Source organism: Diabrotica virgifera, chromosome 9 (genome assembly GCF_917563875.1).
Source record: "Diabrotica virgifera virgifera chromosome 9, PGI_DIABVI_V3a".
In the NCBI taxonomy this organism is placed as follows: Eukaryota; Metazoa; Arthropoda; class Insecta; order Coleoptera; family Chrysomelidae; genus Diabrotica; species Diabrotica virgifera.
This window is the reverse complement of record NC_065451.1, coordinates 131854406-131871023: the sequence shown is the minus strand read 5'-3', so window position 1 is coordinate 131871023 and position 16618 is coordinate 131854406. Positions and strand designations below refer to the sequence as shown.

Genomic DNA, 16618 nt, shown 5'->3' with positions numbered 1-16618 from the left:
GTCATGAAATCTCAAGCTAAATTGATGAGGGTCCATTAACGTGTCTTAAAATGAAACTAAAAATACAGATAAAGTAGTCTATATTACAAATAGTTTATATTGCAAATAGTTATACATAATAGACAATGAAAAATAAACGCTTTAAGCATGTGGCAGTGCGTCAAAATATGCTTGAGACTTTACAGAGGAAAAATTTTTCAAATGTTGAATATCGTCGAATTTTGCTTTATTTAAAGGTAAAAGTCCATAATATGCTAGCTCTGGTAGGTGAAAACAGCCTTCAGGTAGTCAAATTTGTTTCCTCTTAGGCTTAGTAACAATACTTTCTTCATTTAGGCCATTAACAGTTTGACAATGTAACATCATTCGAGGGTGATGAGAAACGATGCTTAGTTGCCGTACAGGTCGTGTTTTGAAAGGACAACTTTTTGTATACAAAGGAGATAGAAACTTAGTCCATGACTTAAATATTTCCTGGTTCTGGCAGGAAATAACTCTAAATGGTGTTGGTTTGGATCTGGAGTGTTCAATAATTTCGTTCCACTTCGAAGGGGTTTCAACTACAGATTTTTGATTGATTAAGCCCATGTTCCTGTCACACTCGAGGTACGAGTGGCCTCTGACTGGAAAAACCATTGTTGTTTTATCAAGTCTCAACCTCAATTTTTTCACTGCATCTTGCATGCGACCAAAACTTTTTCTTTTCCTTGAACAATTTTCAATTGCTGCAGAATATTCGTTGTCAGACATTTTAAACAGCACAGGACTTCGAAAATGTAATAACATCAATCTACACCAAAATAACAGAAAGTTATAAACACAGGTATGTACGTTTACAAACCTCTGGGCAACAAACAACTCTAATAGCAGAGATCTCTGTGGTCAGAAATCTGAAGTAGGCGGACTGTCATCCTTTTAGCCTGCGTTTGTAGCACCTTCATTCTTTTAGCCTAAAAGACCTATTTTTCAAAGCTGAATGGCTTGTACACCGTCATCTTTATTGCTTAGTTAGATACCATACAATATTTTACATGGGATAAAGTACAAGAAATTAGTATTATCTCCATAATGACAAATAATGGACCCTTATCCTTTTATTCTTGAGCTCTTCATTTAGTAGAAGGAGAAAATGTAAGCATCCTACCAAATGAACTAAAATCTAAAGACACACATGCAGATCTCGAAATAGATAGAACAGTTGCCTTGAAAAATACAAAAAAAATTACATAATTATACTAAAAGCAGTTCGATCTACATAGGAAGAAAATTGATTTGAACATTGGGGATTTAGTATATGTGAAAAACTTGGACCATGCAAAATATTAAAGAACTTTTCCAATTCAATTTACGACGTGGATACTGGGCATAGAAAAACAGAATAAAACCTCTTCCATATCACTAAACTTACTCCAGTATTGAAAGAAAATATTTACTGAACATTCAGTTTTTGTTTTGAAAGTTCTTCTCCAAGGGTGGGGGGATGTAAAGAAAAACTGTATTGTGTAGTTTTTCTTTACTAGTATAAAATATTAGGTAGCGGGTAGATACTTCTCTGCGATCCCGGCAGGGAATAGATCTACTTCAAGAATAGCACACCTGCCCTACGGCTCATGGATTTCCCCAGCATCCCTTTACCGGGGAAACCATATCCAAACCCAAAGCATTCCCATCTCCACCCTTTACTCCCTCCACATCCTAACCAACTCGCCAACACGCACTAGCCAAGCGTGGCATTTTAATGGCTGAAAATCCCAAAGGCCAATTTCTATGAAAGACGAAACTACTGAACGGCCCTCAGTCTCCGGCTGCTTCAACACCCCCAGCCAAGGTAGCGGGTGGAAAAGGGTTGGAGCAGAGGGTGCTAAGAATCCCCGGAAAAGATCAGGCTACCACAAAGAACGACAAATGCATATCACCTCTTAGAATGTTAGAACTCTTATATCGGACCAGAAGATGATGGAACTGGAGGAAGAGCTGAAAACAATAAAATGGGACATCATCGGCCTCAGCGAAATCAGACGAAGAGGAGAAGCCCAAATTACTCTTAAATCGGGACACATTTCATTTTAGAGGAGAAGAAGATACTTCAAATGGTGGAGTAGGATTCATTATACATAGAAAGCACGCCCAAAATAAAACTAAACTTAATAGCATAAGTCCCAGAATTGTGGGACTTCGGGGAGAACTTACGACTCAGACTTATTTCCCCTATTGTGGACATAACAATCTATCGAATGTTTTTGATACATCATACGATTCTATTGAATATACGGTCTGTACTGTATGATGGACCGTCTCAGCTGCTGCGCCGGCACTTTGATTTGGGGTTGCTGGCATGTCTGCAGTGCATCTTCTCACATTATTCCACACTTTAGGGTTAAACAAATATGTAACCGCAATTCGCTCCTTCCTTGTCGCCAACTGTTGTCTTCGTATGTACTTTGTAGATTGTAAATATCGTGGTCGGTGCTTTTGGAAATAAACTCTGCTCGTAATTCACACTTTATTTGTGACCCCAATGTAATGTATAGAAAATGCTACAACTCGTCTAATTCGTAGGCACCTCTGAGTCCCCTCATCACCAACTTCCTCCTAAATGAACTTTCTCGAAAAAATCCCTTGTTTGTCTCTATAATCGAACAAACTTTATCTACCTTTCATTACGTCAAGATTTGTGTTTTGGACACATTCGCACATAGAGCCCATGGCATCCAACAACTGCGTTGAATCAAGTGAACTTCCCTGCATATTTGGATCTAGCCAAAAAGCTGCCAAGTGAATATGTCCAATTTCAAAATCTTTTTTCTCCTTGAATTTGACTGTTATTATTTTCCTCAGCCTTCTAGAGAGGTGAAGCGATCAAGTTTACAAGAATCTACAGGTCGAGCAAGTCTCGTAAATTTCACGATTGCGAGCCACGCTTCACGCAACCGTGTTTGCGTACTTGTGTTTCGAGTTGCGTGGTCGTGCGGAGTTATATTTACCAAATTTAAATCCGTTCCAACATGCTGTCAAAATTAAATCAATATGTCAATATGGCTACTGGGTGTAAAAGATAAATCTTATTATATCTGTTCTTAATGAGTTTTAGATAATTTTAGTTGTATTTCTTTGTAATTTTGTGTTGTACAAAGATTAATTTAACATTTTCTCTGGAAGTATTAATTTAGAAAGATAATATGCTTCATTGGTGTTGTGTTTTGAAGTGTGAAATGCAAAGTAATTGTGATAGAAGTCAAGATAAAGTTCACTTTTAAACTGAACTAAATAAGGTATCTGAGAGACAACAATGGTTAAATGCAATACAATGTACAGGTTTTACTAGCGAAATGAAAATTTTCCTGTCCTGTCTGCTGTAATCATTTTATATCTGGTAAGTTACAATTACAACAGTAACGATTTTTGAAGATGTTAACATTTTAATCTTATAGGAAAACCAGCCGACTTAATCGATAATAACAATCTCCAGATTGGGTTCCTTCAATAAATATGGGCTATAAACACAATGAAATAAGTTCCCCAAAATCTAAAATGGAGTGGTATCAAAGGAGAATTAAAGGAAAAAATATTCATTTTTAAATTATTTATAAGGCACTGGACTGTCTTAAATTCTACAATAATACTAGGTGGGTAAATGATTTTAGACATTTTTCATTAAGAGTAGATTAAGATTAAGTAGATTTTCATTCAGTAGATTTAAGACTTGTTTACACAGGTAGAGTAATGATGCAAGTACTTGATAGAGTAGAGTAACTCGACCTGTAAAAATGCTCAGCACAGTAGAATAGCTGGTAGAGTGTATAGTTGGAGTTAATACGGCGAATACCAGTGTTGATGGAATTTAGGTAGTGTATACTACAGAAATAAAAGTTTGCAGCAAGCTGTGGAGGATGAAATCGTCGAAAGAATGGCAAAGGGGGCTTTGGAGTAAACGAGCTTAAGCAAAAAATTAAGAATTTAAGGTGCACTTATAATCAAGAGTGTTTAAAAATACAAAAATCGGTTTCACTATACTAGCATCAGTACTATACTTGTACTCTCCTCATGTGAATGGTATCAAGCCATTTTTGGTAGAGTACTACCGCTACTCTACTCTCCTCAAAACTCTACCCATGTAAACAAGTCTTTAGAAACAGTGGAAAATGAGGTAGCTAGCAGAGTAGTAGTAGAGTAAAATATACTGGTTTAGCAAATTACAATGTTTTAAGGTAATACAGTAGCGATAAACAGGTAGCCAAAACGTGTTCCAAGATTGTCACTGTAATTTTGAATATTTTTTCGAGGCATTTGGCACACGTATTCGTAAAATAATAAAGAATGGCGGTACAGAGCCCAATTTGAAAAATATATTAATATGTGGAAATTACTCTGTAATTATACAATATTTAAAAAACGAGCCTGTACCGCCATTAAGAAGAACAAAAAAATACACTTTCTTCAAATAAACTTTTTTATCCGATGCCTAGATTTTGTGTAATTTTGGAACTACTAATGAAATAAAAAATTTTAGTAGTTCCAAAATAACACAAAATCGGATAAAAAAGTTGTATTTGAAGAAAGTGTATTTTTTTGTTCTTCTTAATGGCGGTACAAGCTCGTTTTTTATATTGTATTTAATTACAGAGTAATTTCCACATAATAATATATTTTTCAAATTGGGCTCTGTACCGCCATTCTTTATTATATTACGAATATGTGTGCCAAATATCTTGAAAAATATTCAAAATTACAGCCGCAATCTTGGAACACATTTTCGCTACCTGTTGATCGATACTGTTTCCTCTTAAGATAGTTTTAATAGTTATTTATGATATAAGTATTAAAAGTACAATTTTAAGACGCGCATGTGAAAGTTAACTTGAAAAAATAATTTTATTAATGTTTTGACTTCCACATCAGATGTCATTGTCAAAATACAAAATATTTATTATTATTAGGTTTGTTCTAGCAAACAGTCAAACTAGTCAAAAACCATCAGCAAACAGTTGGTCAGTAAAAGAACATAATACAGTCACCAGTGCGATCCCCTCTACTCGCGCTGGTCCACTATTCGCTGATGGTTTCAAACTGATGCTAGAACAAACCTATTATTATTATGCATATCATTATATGTAAATAATATTTCTTCTGATTGTTAATTGTAAAGGATAGAAAAATTACCATTTATTTCATTTTTTTTAGAATCAGCTGAGAGAAGTGGTCTACAAAAAACCAGGAAGGAAACGGAATATGTGGCTACGAAAGGCAAAAGAAAGGTTTACAAAGCAAATGTGACACATTTTTTTGAAATATTTAGGAATATCAGTAAATTGCATTAAAAAAATGTATGAAAAGATTTTGTTCAATAAAAATGTTTATATTTATCACGGATGTATTATTTGGTATGGCCACATATCGTCAGTGATGTAATATCCATATCCTATGATGGCCACATATCCTATCTGTTTTTTCATGAGTTTTGTAAGAGAGACTAAAAACTTGTCTTAGGGTCACCTCCTGTTTTCATATGATATTTTTTGACTTGTTTTGTAGTAAATTAAACTATCTATGAACTACAAAACAAGTCAAAACTTACATATGAACGCAGGAGGTGACCTTAAAACATGTTTTTCCATCTCTCATACAAAACTCATGAAAAAACAGATAGGAGGTATTGTCACATCAGCAAGGATGTACAGTGATAAGTGCCCTAATAACCGGCAAAATATGGGCAACATATTTAGTTGTGAGATAAAAAGAAATGAAACTAGTCGAGCTGGGAAATTTAGCGAAATTAACCTTTAAATTTACGTTATATTGATCCCACCTTTACACATATCGGAGGAGTATGTCAACTAAAACTGTCACTGTGACAGTGGTAGTTTCCAAACTCGTCTGATACGTCTGAAGGTGGTACACAATCAATACAATCTAAATGTATAAGTTAATATCGCTAAATTTCCCAGCTCAACTAGTTTCATGTCTTTTTATCTCACTACTTAATACATCTTTTGTGCTATTTTGCCGGTTATTAGAGCGCTCATCACTGTATTTCTGGTATATCCAGGGAATGTCTACAAAATATATTTTGAATGCCCAGAGAACATTCGTGGACATTCATGGAATGTTCCAATAAGACATTCAGGTAATGTTTAAAATGCTGACACAGGATTTTCCTGGGATGTTCAGGGAACATGTTTTCGGGGATATTCCAGGAATTTTTCAATGTCTGTGTACCTTCTATGGACCTATATGGAATATTTTGGTGTTATTACCGCCGCACTCCACTTGCGATTTGTAATCAGGAAGATTGAACACATTGTTTCAAATACAAGTCAATTCATTTGTGACTAAATAATCATGGATTGACTTCTATTTGAAAGAATGTGTTCAATCTTCACAACTACAAATCGCAAGTGGAGTCCGGCGCTTAGGGCTACTTCCTCTTCGGTATTATGTATTATACTACAGAAATCAGGAACTTTCCTTCTAAATATATGTATGCATCTTGGCCATCAAACATATTCTTCCAAATATCTTTTTAAGAGGTTACATAGGTCTTGTGGGTAAAAAAAGTGACTTTTTAAAAAAATTATATCTCGAAAACTAAAATTTATTTTTATTTATAATTGGAACATGTAAAAGTATAGTACTTAAGGTAGTCTCAAAAAAAGTTTCAGCCAAAAATATTCATTTTTGTAGAGTTTAAGTTTTTTTGCGTTGGCAGCATAACTAGTCTCATCTGAAATCAAAAAGTTTCTTGTAGTTTATACCTCTGGCTAGAATATGAACGAAGGAATTAAAAAAAATGAAATTTGAAGATTTTACATAAGTTTAAACACATTTTTGACCCCAATTTTTCTCATTTTTAAAGTAGTTTTTTTTATAAAACAAAAATGACCTCATCTAATAAAAAATCCTTTGTTCATTCACTAGCCAGAGGTATAAACTACAAGAAACTTTGATTTCAGATGAGACTGGACTTGTTATGCTGCTCACTGCAAAAAAGGGCTGTTGTCGAAAAATTGCAGTCAACTCTACAAAAATGAATATTTTTGGCTGACATTTTTTTGAGAGTACTATACTTTTACATGTTTCAATTATAAATAAAAATAATTTTTAGTTTCCAAGATATAATTTTTTTAAAAAGTCACTTTTTTACCTGCAAGACAACAACTTAACAAATTGTTGATTTCAAATTGTAACAATTGTTTTGCAAAGTATGCTGCCCTCTTGTATTTTCTGTGTTATCTTCATCATACAATTACTTCATCTAAAAACTTTCTGCGATATATTCGCAACAACAAAAACAAACAAAACAAAAAAAAATAAAACAAAAGTTTAACCACCTTCACACCACAGAATCAAGCAATCAAGTTACACAAATTTTCAAACACCTCACCTGACACAGCGTCTCAAGTACGATTGCGCGAATTGGTAAATATAACTCCGCACGACCACGCAACTCGAAACACAAGTACGCAAACACGGTTGCGTGAAACGTGGCTCGCAATCGTGAAATTTACAAGACTTGCTCGACCTGTAGATTCTTATATCAAGTTTAGGGCTATAATATTTTCCAGATCATCCAACTTTCTCACAACTCTGTGAATTTGTGTTGTTCTTGTTCAGTTGCACTTAAGTCCTGGGTCGACGACTCGACAAGAAAGGAATTGCGTTGCGTATCCATTCAAATTCAGAATAATTTTCTGTGAAGTACTCATTAAATTGCTTGATTAATTTATCACAGTGAATCTTACAACGTAACAATACCTCAGAATTAATATTTATTTCATTATCTGCAATAAAGCTTTCAAGTGTTAAAAAATGGTGGAGTAAGTTATTTTCAAGACTTGTTTTTACAAGTTCAAGCTTCTTCTTTTTTCCCTTGGAGTTATATGACTATGGGCCCTTCAAGGCTCATTCGCCGATTCACCAATTTTACTCATTTATTTTACAATATATTTTCCTATAACTATCTACTTAATATTTTCTATCCTACTTAATTTATAAGGATTGGTCAGTGGGAAAAGTACTCATTAAATTGCTTGATTAATTTATCACAGTGAATCTTACAACGTAACAATACCTCAGAATTAACATCAATTTTATTATCTGCAATATAGCTTTCAAGTGTTGGAAAGTGGTGGAGTAACTTATTTTCAAGACTTGTTTTAACAGGTACAAGCTTTTTATGAACGCTCCAACCTTATCAATAATAACAAAGCAAGTTGTATGCTTACAATGCAAATTCAAATCATTTAGTCTGGTAAATATATCACTGAGATATGCTAACTGGCACAACCAAATTTAGTCCGTAAACTTGTCTTTCACTTCATGATTTTGTTTAGCTAGACATATTTAAACTTCGGAACGAAGCTCAAATAATCAAGATGGCACTTTTCCCCTTGAAAGCTTCCCATTTCGGAACAAAAAGGCCGAAATAGTCTTGAATTCCAAGCTCTTGACTTAATAAAATTTACTACTTTAACATCGTCGTTCAGGACCTGCCTTAATTCATCTAGCATTCCCTTAGCTGCCCAGGCTTGTCTGTGTATGCTACAGCTAATAAAGTTACATTCCGGAGCGATTTATTTAATTTTTGTTACAACTCCTTTAAATCACAGGTACCTCTGAGTCCCCTCCTCACCAACTCCCTCCCAAACAAACTTTCTCAAGAAGAGCCCTTGTTTGTCCCTATAATCGGCCAAAGTTTCTCTAACTTTCATTACGTCAAGATTCACGTTTTGGACACATTCACAAATAGAGCCCATGTCATCCAACAACTGCGTTGAATCAAGTGAACTTCCCTGCATACGTGGATCTAGAAAAAAGCTGCCAAGTGAATATCTCCAATTTCAAAATCTTTTTTCAAAAGTTTAGGGCTATAATCTTTTCCAGATCATCCAACTTGCTCACAACTCTGCGAATTAGTGTTGTTCTTGTTCAGTTACGCTTAAGTCCTGGGTCCACGACTCTACAACAAGAAAGAGATTGCGTGTCCATTCAAATTCAGAATAATTTTCTGTCAAGTACTTATTAAATTGCTTGGTTAATTTATCACAGTGAATCTTACAACATAATAATATCTCATAGTTAATATTAATTTCATCATCTGCAATAAGGCTTTCAAGTGTTGGAAAATGATGACCTTGTTTAAAGACTTGAAGTTAAAGCTTCTTTATGAACGCTACCAACCTTATCAATAATAACAAAGCGAGTTGTATGCTTACCTTGCAAACCCAAATTTAAATCATTTAGTGTGGTGAATATATCACTGAGATATGCTACTTGTGTAACTTGTCTTTCACTTCATGATTTTGTTTAGCTAGAAATATTTGAACTTTGGAACGAAAGTTTTTCCCCTTGAAAGTCACCTAACCTGTGCATGTAGGAGCAAATTGTCGTGAGTACTTCCCATTTCAGAACACAAAAGCTGAAATAGTCTTGAATTTAAAGCTCCTGGTTAATAAAATTTACTACTTTAACAGCGTCGTTCAGGACCTGCCTTAATTCATCTGACATCCCTTTAGCTGCCAAAGCTTGTTTGTGTATGCTACGGTGACTAATGACACATTCCGGTGCGATTCCTTTAATTATTGTGACAACTACTCCATGGTTTCCTATCATTGCACATGCACCATCTGAACATACCGCTACGCACTTCAGCCAATCCAAACCATGTTTTGTAACAAAATTATTCACGTTAAATATTTCGACGGATATTGTCGTAGAAGGGACAGTATCAAAATAAGAATTTTATTTCATTTCCGTGTAAAAAGCCGCAATAGACCATTAACTGGACAAAATTTGTAACATCGGTACTTTCGTCCATTTGTAAAAAATACTGGACTTTATTAAATAAAGTCCAAAAACAAATTTTGTTCTATGACAGTTTCTTTAACATCATTTGGCCAAGTGAATAGCTGCAATTGTATAGCTGCATTTTCTCTTAAAACACAATTTACGACGTCTTTGGCAGCTGGTAAAATAAGTTTTTCCCCAATTGTATGGGGTTTTCCACACTTGGCTATTCCTAAACTGGCCAAAAAAGAAGCTTTAACGGCATTTTCGATACTTGAAACAAACGCAGTTATTTTCTTCTGTCCACCTTCAAGATTAATTTCATTCCTTTTAAAAAATCTAGCAGTTTTCCTGATAGGGTTTTGTGCTTTAAATTAAAATGGCGCTGCAACAAAGACGGTTTCACTGGATGATTTGAAAATACCTCAAAACATAGTAGACATTGCGGGCGTGGCTGTTCGTTAATATTGACAGAAGAAAATCCCATTTTTAAATAATTTGGATCATACCGTCTGGTAACTATTTTTTGTTTTTTAAGATTTAAGTTTAAATCTACGTTTGCTACCTTGCTTGAAGTACATGGCAAATCACTTTTTTCTTGAACATTCTTCTTTCTCGCTTCTACGGGTCTCTTTAGCACCGCTTATCCCTTATTTTATACTTAATATAACAAGGTACGTGCTAAACTCACTTGTGTGTATGTACCACCGGCGGTACATGTACCACAGATTGAGCACCCCGTTCTAAGCAATTTGTAGGAGAGCCTCCTCGCTATAGAAAGTATCAACTGAACGAATTAACCCACGTTTTTCAATAAGGTGGCCGGGAATATAAGCAAGTAAATTATTTTTTTCAAAGAAGGGATCTCCATCAATTTATTAATATTACCCGAATTTAATTCGATTCTTATACGATTACGACCAACTGTGCTCATTTTAAGAATATGTTTATCATATACTTTTAAATTCATTAATTTTTGACCCAATTTCATTGGATGTAATCGCCTAATATTTAATCGTTAATTCATCATTCTCTTTGCCTTATCCCTATGCGGGGTCGTCTTCCCTAATTGCATTTCTCCACACAATTCTATCTTGGGTCATATCAATGTTAATCCCCTTTACCAACATGTCCTGCCTTATCGTCTCCCCCCAGGTCTTCTTGGGTCTTCCTCTCCTACTCCTTCCAGCAATCTGCACTTCAGCTATTCTTCGTATTGAGTGATTAACGTCTCGACCTTGAACATGACCAAACCATCTTAACCTATGCTCTCTCATTTTGGCATCAATTGGTGCCACACCTAGACTTCCCCTAATATAATCATTTCTAATTTTATCCTTCTTTGTCACTCCACTCATCCATCTAAGCATTCTCATTTCCGCCACATGCATTCGTTGTTCCTCTTTCTTTTTCACTGCCCAACATTCAGTTCCGTACATCATGGCCGGTCTTATGGCTGTTTTATAGAATTTTCCCTTCAGCTTCATTGGAATTTTTCTGTCACACAACACACCACTCGCTTCTTTCCACTTCATCCATCAAGCCCTAATTCTACTGCATGCATCTCCATCTATTTCTCCATTACTCTGTAATACCGATCCTAGGTACTAAAAACTATTGCTGCTCACAATCATTTCACCATCCAAAGATACCATTTTATTTGTAGTAGCTCTATCTTTAAATGAACATTCCAAATACTCTGTTTTTGTCCTACTATGTTTTAAACCTTTTTCCTCCAGAGCTTGTCTCCACTGTTCCAGTTTTTGTTCTAAGTCTCTTTCACTATTTCCTACTAACACGACATCATCAGCATACATTAAGCACCATGGAATGTTATCATGTAGTTTCGCTGTTATCTGGTCCAAAACTAATGAGAATAAATACGGACTAAGCACAGAGCCTTGGTGCAATCCTACTTTCACATGCAATTTATCAGTCTCTCCCACACCTGTCGTAACACTACTCGTTACTCCCTCATACATATCCCTCACAATCTTTACATATTCACCAGGGACTCCTTTCTTATTAAGTGCCCACCACAGAGTCTCTCGAGGAACTCTATCATATGCTTTCTTAAGATCAATGAATACCATATGAGCGTTTGTTTCTTTACTCCTGTATTTTTCCATCAACTGTCTTATAATGAAAATTGCATCTGTTGTTGATCTACCCTGCATAAAGCCAAATTGATTCTCGGATATTTCGGTCTCTTCACGTATCCGTCTATCAATTACTCTTTCCCATATTTTCATGGTGTGGCTAAGCAGTTTTATAGCCCTGTAGTTTGTACATTGTTGTATATCTCCCTTGTTTTTGCAAACAGGTACCAGTATACTGCTTCTCCATTCGTCTGGCATTTGTCCAACTTCTATAATTCTATTAAATATACCTGCTAGCTACCTTGTTCCTGTCTCTCCCAATGCTCTCTATACTTCCCCAGAAATATCATCTAGTCCTACGTTTTTTCCTTTCTTTACTTTTGAAGCGCTTGAGCCACTTCCTCGTTGGTTATTTTGGTGACCATTGCTGCTACTGTCTCCGTTGACTCTACAGCCTGTTTGTCAAATTCTTCATTTAATAAGCTGTCAAAGTACTTTCTCCATCTGTTTTTGACATCCCTTTCGTGAACTAGTATTTTATTATTTTCATCTCGGATACATCTAATCTGATTAAAATCTTTTGCTTTCTTTGCTCTCTGTTTGGCTATTTTATATATCTTCGTTTCGCCTTCCCTGGTATTAAGTTGATCGTATAGGTTTGAATACGCTTCTGCTTTGGCTTTTGCTACTGCTACTTTCGCTTCCTTTTTCGCCACCATATAGTTTTGCCAATATTTAATCGTTAATGTTCAACAAAAACATGAAATGATCCCAAATCGCTAGGTTTAAGTCTATTTGATAGTTGATTTAATACTACGTTGTTTATCATAATGCCAAGTTTAATCGAGTTTTTGTCCTATTCCAAGTTTTTGTCAAGTGTATCAATAGCAGATAATTCATTTAATTGACTATTATTGTTATTGTTTATACATGAACTCCTATTACTATCTTCACCTATAACAGTATCCTCAACAAGAACATTGGCTCGAATAACCGTATTAAAATCATCCTGCCGCGGCCCCATCGCTCTGCTGGTGGAGGAACGGTTTTCCCCGGACATAAGTCCAGGGTACAAAAATCCAGAAAAGTAAGATTTACTTACAGTAGTTTTCCTTTTAAAGGAGTGACAGACACGCGAATAAGTACGCGAACTTTTTTTTTATGTTTATTAGGCAATCTGTTATAACATATAACAATAGCCACATTTTATCTGAGAAATAATGACATGAAGAGAGATTGTGACCAGCGCCACACATCTCTATAGAGATAATATTAAATTACTGTATTACATAAATATATTAACTTAGCTACTGTAACAATGTTAATGTCTGTGCGGTAAATCTAATGGTGTCTGTCTCTTTAACCGTTTTGTTTCCTGACTGTAATCTAACAAATTAATTGCAAGCACATTCGCGTGGCTTTCAAGACGTACGATGTATTTTGCACTAACTCCACTATCACTTCACTGACGGTTTTCGTTTCCAGATCATTGTAAATATCCCTGTTAATGAAAGCGAACTTATGGCTCTAAGACCTTTTTCGCACGCGTGTCAGAGTGCAGCCAAAACCTCAGTTGGCATGCCTGGGCATGCCGGTCGAGGGGCCAATTCATCATAAGCCACCTTAGTCATCGATCCAGGCTACATCTCGCTGGTTGGCGCACCCGCGCTCCTAACTAATTAAAATTAATAAACGACTGTTTTGGATTATCGAGATAACGAATTTTTTAGTGTGTAACATAAAAAGTACGAAAGTAAATTGCTTTAATAAATATTCCAATAAACAACAATGTAATTTGCAATTGACTTTCGTTCTTCATACTTTTCACAGTAAAATATTCGTTGTCACAATAATCCAAAACATTAGTATATTCATGGAATAGGGTATACATAAGTGGTCACAGTTCTTTATAGGTTTATGTGTAAGGCAATTCCATTAATTGTATTACTAATTTTAGATTTTGTTTGGAGAAATAGATGTAAATTTTGAAGGGAGAAACACAAAAATTTCCAATTTGGATGAATTGGAAAACATAATGAAATTTGTTGACAATATGAAAGCGTGTGCAGGAATTAAGCTGATAAGGTATCACATAAGTTCTCCAATATTATACCTATAAGTTGTAAACATAAATGATTTGTTTCAGTTATTAATGGGTATGGCTTTTGGTGCATGCTGTAAATCTTATTTCAGTAATAATCAATGTACATTATCATATGAATGGATTGCTATTGCCAATTCTTGCAAGTTTTGCTTTGCACTATTAATTTATAGGGTGTAGTGTATTTGGATAGCAGAATAAAGTTAATTATTAGTCATTTTAATTCTATTTATTTGAAAGATCAGTGTAATTATATTATATGTTGTGTATAATATCATATTATGTGAGCAGGCTTGAACACTTTGCATATTTTCAGCCATTATCTAGGTCTAGCTTAATTAAGTAAATTTCATAATTTTTAATTATTTATATGGGAAATAAGCCACAATTAAAATGAAAAAAATAATTTTATTAACGTTTCGACGCCCAAATCGGGTGCCGTTGTCAAAATACAAAATATTACTGATATTAAAATAAATTAGTAATATTTCATAATTTTTATTTATGTTTTAGTCTATCAAATGAATGTTCTGGAATTGTCCCTAGGAGAGAACCTGTACAAAAGGGTGCACTACAAAAAAATGTAACTCGTGTAAAGCAGTTGGAAACAGACAAAACAAATCTGTTACACCAATTCTGCTAAAGCGAAATAACCAGTTAAAGGGAATTGTTCGCTACATTTCAAGTAAGAATTTACGATTAAAACAAAAGGTATGTGTGTTTTCTCTTCAGATAGGTACATATATTTTATTGTTTTTTGATTTTAGATTACTAAGCTTTCAAATTATGTAAATCAACGTAAAAAGAAATGTGCTAATGTGGCTACTGAAGTTTTGGAAGAGATATTATTAAGCTTGCCAACCAATCAACAAGAAGCAGTAAGGACTTGTTTTACTGCAGCTAAGGTGTCTAATCCCAAAAATAGGCGTTAAACTCTTGCGTGGTTTATGAGTGTCTTTTAATTGGAATAAAAGGAAAGTCCGTTTATGCGCATTTACGGACTAAAAAGCTATTACCACTTCCCTGTATAAAGACACTCAATAAATATATCAGCAAGATGGATGACTGATATGGATTACAAAAATCATTTTTTGAACTTAAAAAAAGTCATCATACATGAAACCTGAGGGAAGAAGAGGTAAATGTCATTGTGCAAAATGTTTTTATTTTTGTTTACACTATTTTTTTTTCTTTCGGGAACTTTGCTTATAGCTGAAATTAAGCTAACTGAAGGGGGGGTTTTTATATTGCAAAAACTTTGTAAGTGCATGGTTTTACTGATTTGCGAAAATATACGCCATTGCACCAAAGAAACACAAAAGGAGATCATGCCTTAGTTATGATGTTTCAGCCATTTAGGGGTTCTTGGATCCAATCGTTGGCTTGCTTTTTAAGTAAGGGATGTGCATCTGCAACTGTTCTACACCACCTTATGATCGAATGTATAATTCTTTGGGAAAAGGCAGGTCTTTCAATTGATGTAGTTACCACTGATGGTACTTCATGGAACAGAGCAATGTGGAAGCGATTTAATATTTGCGAAGAAAATGCTTCTTGCCCACATGTTTATGATCCTTCCAGGCAATTGTGGTTTTCATCTGACTTTCCACATTTAATTAAAAACTTCAGGAACTTCATTGTTCGGAGATCTGAAACTTGGGTGAGTTATTGTAGAATGTGTCGTATAATCACATTATCATTATCATTATTTCCTTATTGCAGATACCAGAGGGTGTTGTGAAATTGGCACACTGGGATACGATTGTGGAAATGGAGCAACATAATAGTTTTTCTTTAAAGATTTTGTCCAAGACTTTGTAGGGATGATGTACATCCTAAATATTACCAAAAGGTGAATGTTGGTAGAGCTTATCGGGTAAAGTTATACATGTAAAGTCAATGAAGTCAAAACTAATAATTTTCAGTTTAGTTTTTCAGTGAAAGAACTGCTGCAGCTATGAATATTTATAAAAAAGAAAATTCAAGCTTGGAAGACTTGGTGAGCCATCAGTTAACACCATTAAACGTATATCCAAGTTAATAGACATTATGAGCATAAATTTTAAAGCAAGGATCTGAAGAGGAGAAGGTTTGTTTCAATTGCTATTTTATTATTTAACTGTTTTAAATACAATTTGATTTAATTTTCAGTTTATTATGGAATTTATACAATATCTTCACAAATATGAGAAACATGCAAAAGCCAATAATATATACTTTATTTTCAAACAATACTTTTACTGGTTTAATTGTCATATTAAAATCTACTCTTGGTGTAATGAACTTTTTATATGACAATTTTGAATACAAGTATTTGATAACAGGAAAATTGAATCAAGATGCTCTCGAAGTAAGTTAAACCATAGTATAGATAGATAGATAGATAGATAGATAGATAGATAGATAGATAGATAGATAGATAGATAGATAGATATGTTTATTGTTTCTAATGAAAAATCATATAACAAGAGGTTGAGTACAAATTATTACACATAAATAGAGTTGAGTGCCGACCGCAGACGTGAACACATGTATGTTGTTAAGTATAGTGCGTAAAGTCAGGAAATTTAACAGTTCTGTATTTAAAAGTGAAAAAAGGCCACTCAGTGTGCTGCACTACAAACTGTAAGTTACA

At 34.5% G+C, this 16618-nt stretch overlaps 1 long non-coding RNA gene across 1 annotated transcript; it reads left to right on the top strand.

Annotated features, from left to right (window-relative positions):
- The first annotated feature begins 2874 nt into the window (after positions 1-2874).
- On the top strand, positions 2875-5363 carry LOC126892558 (uncharacterized). Its single transcript, XR_007700902.1, has 3 exons — positions 2875-3373; positions 3432-3626; positions 5182-5363. It is a non-coding gene; the product is annotated as an uncharacterized LOC126892558 (long non-coding RNA).
- The last annotated feature ends 11255 nt before the right edge of the window (positions 5364-16618 follow it).